General features: G+C 40.7%; 1 non-coding gene across 1 annotated transcript; it reads left to right on the top strand.

Moving 5' to 3' along the window:
• The first annotated feature begins 1,018 nt into the window (after positions 1-1,018).
• Positions 1,019-1,125, top strand: LOC120269810. Its single transcript, XR_005539444.1, has one exon. It is a non-coding gene; the product is annotated as a small nucleolar RNA R71 (small nucleolar RNA).
• The last annotated feature ends 8,940 nt before the right edge of the window (positions 1,126-10,065 follow it).

Genomic DNA, 10,065 nt, shown 5'->3' with positions numbered 1-10,065 from the left:
AGGCTTTGTTTCACTATCATTTCTTGATGTGGAAAGTTTATATTAGATGTTGATAACAATGGGCATGCTTTCATTAAGGCAAGAGCCCAATAAATAGATACAATGTGTATAAATACAAAAGTAGATAGTATGTATAAACAGTAAGATACAAAGTATAGTTTATGTATATACTAGTCCTCTAACACCCTCCCTCAAACTCACGGTGGGTTATAAACTGAGAGTTTGTCAATCAGAAACTGAAATCGAGAAACAGTATGTGCCTTAGTGAAAAGATCAGCAAGCTGATAGGCGGAGGCAACATACGGAAGAAGAATAGTACCAGCAAGGTAATGATGACGAACAAAATGTAGAGCAACCTCAAGATGTTTTGTGTGTTCATGAAATATAGGATTAGCAGCAATTTTGATGGCACTCTGGTTGTCACAGTAGATAGCAGTGGGAGTAGTTAAAGAGACACCAAAATCCACCAAAATATGACGCAACCAAATAATCTCCTTGGCAGTGGAGGACATAGCACCATACTCGGCCTCGACAGTGGATAGACCAACTGTGGATTGTTTCTTGATTTTCCAAGAGATAAGGGAATCTCCAAGGAAAATGCAGAAACCAGTGGTAGATTTGCGATCAGTAGAATCACCTGCCTAATCAGCATCATAGTAGGCACACAGCTCAAACGATGATGTGGCCAAGAAAACTAAAGATCTAGTAAGAGTGCCACGGAGGTAATGAAGAACCCGCAGAATTGCAGCATAATGAGTAGAGCGAGTCTAGCTTTCGAGACAACACATCAACCTTTGCGGCAAGAGCATCATTAGCATTGACTTCATAAATTCTGGCCCCTTTTTGTGGTGCACCTCTTGAGGCCCAATGAGACTCATTGCTTGCCATTGATTCAAGTAGTTGCTCGGCATCGTCGGGGTACTTGTTGCTAAGAGATCCGCCCGCTGCGGCATCAATTAGTTGACGAGTTGCATAGTTTAACCCGTTGTAGATGATCTGAATCCGCATCCAAGAAGCAAAGCCATGATGGGGCCATCTTCGAAGAAGGTCCTTAAATCTCTCATAAGCTTCAAATAGTGTCTCCGACTCTCCTTGTTTGAATGCCAAAATTTCTATCCTTAGCTTCGCCGCTTTGCTAGGAGGAAAATACCTTCCCAAGAATTTTTCCACCATATCCTTCCATGTTTTGATCGATCTCAGTGGTAAGGATGTGAGCCAACGGTATGCTCCATCTCTCAAACTGAATGGGAATAATCGTAGCCGGATCTCGTCGTCAGTCACCCCGTTTATCTTGAAGGTAGAACAAATTTGAAGAAAACGGGCGAGATGATCATGGGCATCTTCATTTGCAAGACCATTAAATTGAACTGAATTCTGGATCATGCCGATGGTGCTTGCCTTGATCTCAAAATTATTTATGGCGATGGATGGAGCTTGCACACTAAATTCTTCACCCGTGAATTGCGGCCTCTCATACTCGGATAAAGTACGTCTTTCTTCGGCCATAACTACAGATTCTCTATCCTCGATTTCGATGTTTCTTTCACTAGTGCTTTCACTCACTTCTCTAAGCCGTCGATGCAAGGTTCTCTCGATTTCACTGTCTTGTGCAACTAGATTTGACGGATTTGCTCGTGTCATGCACAGTACCTTGCAAAGTCAATAAAGATAAAGGAAGTTAAGCTCAAAAGAAATAAAACATATAATAAAAAAAAGAAATGCAAGAAAAGAAAAATGGATAGATCAATAAGCTAGAAGTTTCCTAGAATTCCTTAATGTCCCCGGCAACGGCGCCAAAAACTTGATTGATTACCCGCAAGTGTACGGGATCGTCAAGTAATACCCTGTGAGTGACACAGGGGTCGTAGTATTCCACGGGGCTAAGGAGCTCCTATTACTCCTCCAACACTTACTTTCTAACCTTACAATTGAAACATGGTGTTACTCTAATACGTGCAATAATATAAATAAGAATACAAGTGTAGCAGTCCCACAATAAGCAAGTAAATCGCAAGAGCAATAATGGTAAGAATAGGCCTCGGGATGAGGATTCCCAAGAGGGGTTCACCATGATGCATGGATGCAAAAGAATAGATGGCATGGGTGATTTAGACCGACGGATCTCAATAATAGTTCAACCCCGATTTCTCGGTAGTCAAACCCTAATCCCATACAAATGATGACAAGGATTTCTCCTTAGTGAAATTCCTACGATTGCGTTAAGAACATGGAGATCGCGCAACAAGGATGCACTTAACCTAAGTTCATCCTCATGGTTCGGAGGGGCAACCAACATCCAATTTCTCGGCATGTTGGTCAAGGATCTCACCTTTTAGCTCCAAAGTGATATAGTACACGTGAGTAGGTCACGTCTACGTGTACAACTCAAGTAAGAACTAAGGATTTCTCCGTATTATAGTTCTAGGCATGAAGCAACATGAGCTAAGCCACAAATCACACCAATGCATTCCAAATAAAAGTGAAGCATCCAAAATACATGATGAACCCCCCAAGGTTCACCTACATCCGGTGGCCTTGGGGGTCTAGTGTGCCATCACACAAATAAATGTCTCAAACACAACAAAAGCAAGAAGTAAATACATAAATGGCACTCCCTAGTCCGAATGATGAAGAGGAGGAAGAATGCCGGCCGAATAACGCTTCTTCTAGCCCAAAAGGTGCCGAATGCTTCTCCTCCCTTGATGATGAAGCTTCCCCTTGAAGTTCAAACCCTTGATCTTCCCAAGCTTCAAGCCAAAATCTCCTCAAGAATATAATATCTTTGTTTTCTCCTTCTTCCCAAGTGGTGGCTACCAAGAACCCTAAAAAATGTCTCCCCGAAATCCTCCCAAAAAGTCCCCCTTTCTTTTCCCCAAGATGCTCTTTATAACCCTCCTCATTTACTCCAAGATCCATCAATCCCGAGGTGGTAAACTGGCTCAATGAGGACCTCATTGAGCTCCTCATTGATACTGTTTCGGGCAAGAAAACTCCTCATATGCACACCCAATAGTATCCATACTGGCTCAATTAGCACCTCATTGAGCCAGTATACCTTTAATCAATCAACTTCCTCTGTGCTACAGTGATTATCCCAGGCTCTATACCGGGCAGCATTGAGGCTGTATGCCATGATTCGATTTCTGCCTTGAAAACTCTCCAGGTGCTACAGTGGAAGCTACAGTGTCGGTGCTACTACTACAGTACTTTGCTACAAGGAATATACTACAGTACCATGACCTGATCTTACCTTTATCAGTTAGGATTAGATAGGTACGAGGGTTTTGTGTTTAAAAAAAAATAAATAATAATAAGAATAATAATTAATTAAAAAAAATAAAAAAAATTTAAGAGAAGTAAAAAAAGATAAGAAAAAAAATATATATAAAAAAAATAATAATAATAAAATAATAATAATAAAAAAAAATTTCGAATTTAAATATATTTGATCCGATCGATTTGACTGAGATTAGTTAAAAGGGTAAGAAAAATTTTAAAATTCTCGTTGGGATTTGACGGGATGGGTGAGTTGAAGAGATAAGATGAAGGCTTCCTTTTTAAAAAGAGGAGAAGGACCGGCAAAAAGAAATTTTTTTGTTGGAAGGGAGGATTAAAAACAATCGAGAGAGAGTCAAGAAAAAAAGGTTCTTCAATTTCTTTCTTGCTTATTCATGCAAAAATATATATATATATATATATAAAGGAGATCGCTCACCGGTCTGTCCACTGCCGCTCGCCAAAGGAGTCGCCGTCATGGTTGAGTAGCCGAGATAATGCCGCCAACCATGACCGCATACGATACTCGAACGCTCGCTACTGCTGCCGCTCGCCGCTCGCTCGTCGCCGCTGCCGCTCGCTCATCGCCGCGCATGTTTGATGGTCGAGATAATGCCGCCAAGTATGCCACCGTTGCCGCTCGTTACTATTGCCGCCGCTCATCGAGTGTTGCTCACCGCTGCTGCCATCACTCTGATCCGCTCGCCGCCACCATAATCTCCGCTAACCGAAAAAGAAGGAGAGGACATAGAGGGAAAAAGCTGAAAAGCCTCGGAGAAGAAGATGATGGACATGGGCGGTGGCGGCCAAAAAAACAAGTAGAGGAAAAGAATTTTTAAAAAAATAATCATAAGAAGAATATAAAAAACATGCATGCATGCGATGCATGTATTCCTTGTCCCTTAAGCTCTCTCTACCCCATTTTCGAGAATTCGTCTTTCGCTCTCTCTCCGCCAAACCCTCCGCCATGAATCCCCTCTCAAATCCTTTTCAACATCGGCACGGTGGTCGACGATCCCCACTCGCCATTATCATCATCTGCGGTTCTTTGTCGCTGCGATGATTGTCCAGTTCCAAGTGGTCATCTTCTTTCCTCCCTTTCATTCACAACTCATTACCATGGTGAATGAAGCAATGGAGTTCATGTTGGTTATATACTACAAAATGACAATTATGGACTCGTCAAGTGTGGAACATTGAAATGAGATATTGAAGGGCAATGTCTCATCCTCGGTGTATGTTTACATGCTTGGCTCGGCGATCACATATCATTATGAAGAGAAAGTGGGCGATCCGAGGGATGTCAATGGCTGGGTAATACAAGCCCTAGACAAGGCACTATACCGGTGATCTTCACCGAGTCTTCTACTTTTCATGATAAGCGCTTGACTAAGCTGCAAAGGATGCATCATGTAGCTTCTCAACTTCAATGACGCCATTGTCTGCTCGTCGGCGCTCGTCGGAGAAGACCTCCACCTTCTTGGCATAAAGGAGGTACTCTGGGTGTGATGTTGGAGCTCGCAGATGATGTTAGTCTCTGCGGTGCATATGAGACCTGCTTTGGGCTCTAGAGAAGTTCGACCGCGTGCTTGACGATATGAGCTTTGATCCGTTCATGGATCCACTGAATGCCCGAGTATTAATAGCACCGGGCAGTCGTCCGCTTGTGGGCAGCTCGCGGTGGTGTTCGGAGAATCTCATTACCTTGTGCCTCATCGAGTCTCTACGATCCCCGATCCCGCTTTCTGTGTGCTCACCGTGTAGTCGAGAGATAGAAGATAGGGGATGGTGAATTGGGCATTGAAGAAAGAGAATGTAACCATGGAACCAAGTTTTGTAGGACGCCGCTGCCGTGATGGAGTGATATTAATTTGCAAATGTTTATAAATTAGACAAGTACTCTTTATAAGTGCATGGCTCAAATAAAGAAATCTATTCTGAGTTTTCTTGCTTGATAAAAATGAAGTTGGTGATGGTTCAAAAGAAGACATGAATGCGAATTCACGACCTTGAGTCATGGCAAACAACTACTTGCTTTTTGATATAAAGATGGGATTTATTTCAAATGTTGATGCATCTGTGAGCTTTCATTAGGCAAATTGACAAAGTTGGTGAGATTCTTGATGATATGCAAATTGGAGACAATACTTGTAAGAAAAAAATCAAGAGTGCCATACTTATATGAATGTCTCGAACCTTAATACATGAGTCGTTAGTCCAAAAAAATATATATATATGTAGAACAACATGGTTTGGCGTTATATCATTTGCTAACACTATCAGTAAAAATACATAGGAAGTCCTTAAAGATTACTTGAAGAATCCAAGGTGAATTTACCTTTAGCCATGGTGTGGGGAGAGATGCTTTTAGCTGGAATTGGAATCACAAATGATGATGAATGAGAAGCTTGCAAAAATAGTAATAATAATAATAAAATATAAAAAATAAATAAAAATAATAAGAAGCATGCATGTATACATGAATGAAATAAAATAAAAAGAAGAAATATAAGAAAATGGAGGGCATGCTATGGTCTCATATAAAAATATATATATATAAAAAAAATAATAAAATAATAAAAATGGGCCCACAGTTAAACAAATGAATGGATGATGTATGCAAGTTCACGTGCATAAAAAATGCATGCAGACATGCACGCATGAAGCATCATGAAAAATATATATATATATAAAAAGAACAAAAAGCATTCATCATTTTGTTATTTTTTTAAAAAGGGGCCCACCATTAACATGAATATGGGTTTCAGCTTGAAAAGGAAATAAATAAATAAATAATAAAAATAAATTAAAAAAAAACACGTGACTCATGCATGCACATATAACTAAGAATGTGATGTTGTTAAAAAAACATGTAATGGTATGAGCATAGTAAAGAAAAAAAATTGCACATGGAGCTTTAAAAAATTGCATGGATGCATGCAGGCTCACACATTTAGAAGCCCATGATCTAAGAAACATCCATCCTATGGACTTATGATATACATGTATATACTCAAGCGGGACCCACCTTTGTGCATGGGACGAGAATGATGATGATAAACATGGAGTTATCTCAAGGCAAAAAGAATAAATAAAAAAATAAATAAATGATAACTTATCATGCACGTTGAATGAGAGGCATACATGCAATTTTTTTTTAGAAACCTATAAATGATTTAGCTTCTTAAATAAGCTAAGGTGTTAATGGATTGTGAAGCAATGGAGATTTTGGAAGGAGCCCAAAATCACCTTCTTGCATCATCCAAGGATCCTGAGATAAAAATGCCCCGATCATTCAATAAAGCACTACAACATTCCAAATACGGAAGCCGTTACTGAGATGTCCAATCTGTGAGACAAGTCTTAGACACCATCAAAGTTAATGGAGTTACATATAGCGAGATATGCATCGGGAACATCCTACCAGAGTTTGTTGATGAGGTTTATGGACAATAGGGAGGGATACACAAAAGACGTGTCGAGGTATAAAAACTCAAAATAATCCTTGTTAGAGCTTCAGCGTATCAACTGGCATAAGTTTTAGAACTGATGAGGAGGATAGTGATGCTGACTACAATAATACGAATTATAAAGAGCACAAAGGGGTATGCAACAAATAAAAAAGATAGCAATGACAAGATTACTTGAAGCAATGACAAGAATGATCAAGGAAATGGCAGATTTTAGAAAATATATGGAAGATGAAAACGAGATATATTTCAAAATGACATACAGTGTGATGATAAAAGCACAGACAGTGGAGAATTTTAAAGCAATAATGAGATATATATGTCAAAATGGCAACAAGGCACAGGCAGCGGCAGGTAACGCAGTGACAAGGCATAGGCAGCGGCGATGATAAAAATATATATATATATATACATATAAGTGATGTAATAAATATGTTTATATAATAAAATAACAAGATTTATAATTCGCAAATCTTCTTGCTCTTACTTGTACTTTTTGCCCTTAATCGGAGGTTACTAAGATTTCTACTCTAGGGTAATTAATAATAGAGGCTTGCCTCTATTAGGAATGAAAGAACCCACAAAACAAATATGACATTTGTGCTTCGATATATCGTCTGGTGTCTTTTCATGATGCCGGATGCATATTTTCGATCCCACACACCCAATAGTATCCATACTGGCTCAATGAGCACCTCATTGAGCCAGTATAACTTCAATCAATCAACTTCCTCTGTGCAATCTAAAGACCTAGAAAGTAACGAAGGCTACCAAATAACCACGACGAGAATATGCAATCTAAAGACCTAGAAAGTAACGAAGGCTACCAAGATCTTTTATCTGAAAGTTGGTGTGTAACTACTTTTTTAGAATAATAGTCTCAGCATCATCACCAGAAATAACCATATCGTCAACATATAAAAGAAGAATAGTGAGACCACGAGGAGTCTGACGAGTGAAGAGAGCGTAATCATGAGAGCTCTCTGTGAAACCAAGAGCAAGAATCACACTACGAAAACGCTCAAACCAAGCACGAGGAGCCTGTTTGAGCCCATAAATAGCTCGACGAAGATGACACACATGCTGAGGAGGATGAGAGAAACCAGGAGGAGGAGTCATATAAACCTCCTCAGAAAGATCTCCATGTAAGAAAGCATTGGTCACATCTAATTGATAGAGCGGCCACTGACGTGCTGCAGCAACATCAAGAAGAAAATGAACAGTAGTCAACTTGGCTACAGGAGCAAAGGTCTGTTCATAATCAATGCCATACTCTTGAGTAAAGCCACGAGCAACAAGACGAGCCTTATAGCGCTCAATAGTGCCATTAGCGCGGGTCTTAACCCTATAGATCCACCAACAACTGATGGGAGTAACATCGGAAGGAAGAGGAATGAGATCCCAGGTATGCATACGCCAAGAGCCCTAAGTTCCTCTACCATAGCCTCGCAACCAATGGGGGATGTTAGGGCGCCTCACGATATGAATGTGGCTCCGGATATGTGTGAACGACAACAAGAAAAGTCTGAAAATGTGGAGAGTAAGTAGAAAAAAGAGAAAGAGCATACCGAGCTGGAGGACAATGAACACGGTATGGGTAACGACGAGGGATAGCAGGAGCATCTTCAGGGGAGGTAGGACTGGAGGAGGAAACAGGAGAATCATTTGAAGTATCAACATCTGTTGGGGGTTGGGTAGAAGAAGAAGGAGGAGAAATGTCAGAAGAAATGGTGGGTGAAGTCGTGGAGGCGGCAGGAATGTCAGAGAAGTCAGGTAGAGTAACTCAAGGTGTGGGAGTGGAAAAAGAAGAGGAAGACCTAAGAAATGAAAGATCTGGAGGAGGAGAGGTAAATAAAGTGGTATCTTCAAGAAAGGTAACATGACGAGAGATTCAAAGACGACGAGAGGTACGATCATAGCAGCGATAACCCTTGTGTTCAGAGCTGTATCCAAGAAAAATGCACATCACAGAACGCGGAGAGAGCTTAGTTTGCTTAGTGGAAGGCAGAAGCACAAAGCAAACAAAACCAAAGGTGCGAAGATGACCATAAGATGGGGAACAAGAGAAAAACCGCTCATAAGGAGTAACACCAGAAAGAGTGGAGGAAGGTGTTCTATTAATAAGATAGACGGATGTAAGAATAGCTTCAGCCCAAAATTGTTGAGGAACATAGGAGGCGAAAAGAAGGGCACGAGTAGTCTCAAGTATATGGCGATGCTTACGCTCAGCAACACCATTCTGAACAGGTGTATAAGGACAGGACTGCTGAGAAAGGGTGCCATGAGAGGAAAATAAGGCATAGAAAGATATAGAGAGATACTCTTGAGCTCCGTCAGTGCGAAGAACCTTGATTCGTTTACCGAATTGAGTATGGACCATTTGTGTGAATTGAGAATAAATGGTGTAGACTTCAGAACGAGATCGCATTAGGTAGAGCCAGGTATATCTAGAAAAGTCATCAATGAAGCTTATGTAATAAGAGAATCCAGCAAGAGAAGAGGAAGGAGCAAGTCCCCAAACATCATAATGTACTAGATCAAAAGTGGAGTTGGAAAAGGAGTCATTAGATGGAAAAGGAAGAGCTGAATGTTTAGCAAACTTACAATCCATACAAGAAGATAATGAGCCAAAAAGACAGAACCAAGACACCCTGAACTAGTTAATAGTTTCAGGCGAGCATTAGATATATATCCTAATCGGGCATGCCAACGATCGAATGAACAAACAGAAGCAACAATAGCAGGAGTACATATAGAAGGAGAAGTAGATGTAGGTAGATGAAGAGACTCAAGGTGATAAAACCCGCCAACTCTACGCCCGGTCCCAATCCTCTGACCTGTAAGATGGTCCTGCACAGAACAAGCAGAAGAAGAGAAGGTAACAGTCAAACCATGATCTGTAAGCTGACTGACAGAAATAAGATTTAAAGCTAAACCAGGAACATGGTGAACTGAGGGAATAGTAAGTGAATAAAACTGAAGATGACCAGACTGCATGACAGGAAGAAGACTTCCGTCAGCAATACGAACACTAGAAAATGAGTGAGTACTAGAATGATGAACTAAGGTAGTAGCATCCGCAGTCATATGGTGAGTAGCACCAGAGTCAAAAATCCATGAGGAGGAAGACATACCAGAGGCAGTAGACATAACAGAGGAAGAATTAGATTGCATGGCACGCTGCATGGCATGTAGTTGCTCTGTAAGCTTAGCAACCTGAGAAGCAATATCCCCAGAAGAATCAGGAGTCAAGGCCTCGACAGTAGCAGCATGAGGTGAAGAAGGAACTCCAAAAGACCGTTGAGGTGGACGATGATGT

The sequence above is a fragment of the Dioscorea cayenensis genome, chromosome 9 (assembly GCF_009730915.1).
Source record: "Dioscorea cayenensis subsp. rotundata cultivar TDr96_F1 chromosome 9, TDr96_F1_v2_PseudoChromosome.rev07_lg8_w22 25.fasta, whole genome shotgun sequence".
Lineage (NCBI taxonomy): Eukaryota > Viridiplantae > Streptophyta > Magnoliopsida > Dioscoreales > Dioscoreaceae > Dioscorea > Dioscorea cayenensis.
Note: the sequence above shows the minus strand (reverse complement) of the source record. Positions and strands in the feature narration are given on the sequence as shown.